This window comes from Varroa destructor, unplaced genomic scaffold (genome assembly GCF_002443255.2).
Source record: "Varroa destructor unplaced genomic scaffold, Vdes_3.0 BEIS01000007.1, whole genome shotgun sequence".
Taxonomy (NCBI): domain Eukaryota; kingdom Metazoa; phylum Arthropoda; class Arachnida; order Mesostigmata; family Varroidae; genus Varroa; species Varroa destructor.
Genome location: NW_019211460.1, coordinates 3006599 through 3007561, shown reverse-complemented (window position 1 = coordinate 3007561; position 963 = coordinate 3006599).

The following is a 963-nucleotide window of genomic DNA, read 5'->3' as shown; positions in this document are numbered from 1 at the left end:
TATATACATAATACCTTTTTTTTTCGCGTAAACGTGTCATTGCGCATATCACCGAAAGACGTAAGTAGGCAATGTTGGCCACATGGACGACCAAGTGACCTCAACGCTTGTCGGTCGTAACCGCTTTCAGCCTGTTTGACCTCATATTTGCTTCAGTGCAACATATTGGATACGCGTAATTTGCGAAGATTTTACAGTGGATAACCTGGAACAATTCAATCGACTAGTTGGGACTACTAATATGGACCTGAAATCGCATCGCTCGAAATCTCCGACCCGATTTGGCGTGCTGTCCGAGAACCTACATTGTCATTTTTAGCTCTAAACAACGGAAGACCTTAGGATTTGGGAGCGAAAACTCGCACAGGTTAATGAAGATTTCTTTGCTTCAAGTGGCACGAAAACTATATTGCTTCAGATGAGTGAAGCAAAATTGCAATCATATCAAAAAGGACGAATTTACTCGATTCACGTTGTCACGTTAGGAAATTACTCTTGATGTGTTTCTAGAACAGATTTTTAGTATAGAATAGCTCGTTTTGGTAAAGATGACAATTTGTTTTTTGACATTTTGGCTATACACCGTTAGTTATCATTACAGCAACCATTACAAAAAAAGTTGCCGTACTACCAAGGACCGGTACACAATTGAAAATGCCCTATAAATCAGCCAGTATTCGATCTTATCATCTCTAGTTGACAGTGTATTTCACTGTTTCAGGACCGCCAGATCTGACAAAGCTATCAAATATTTCATACAATGAAGGAAGCACTTTTCTGTGAGCGTAAGACAATATACCCTTCGTGTAAATTTTTAACCTTCGATAATAATTCGAGATGCTGTTTGTCAATATATTGCGCATGACCATTCTTCATGAGAGAGTAGTCATTCAGTCCAAATAAATCTTTGATTGAATATTGATTATTTTTCCAGCAAGCCAAACGTGAACTACATACGAAGTT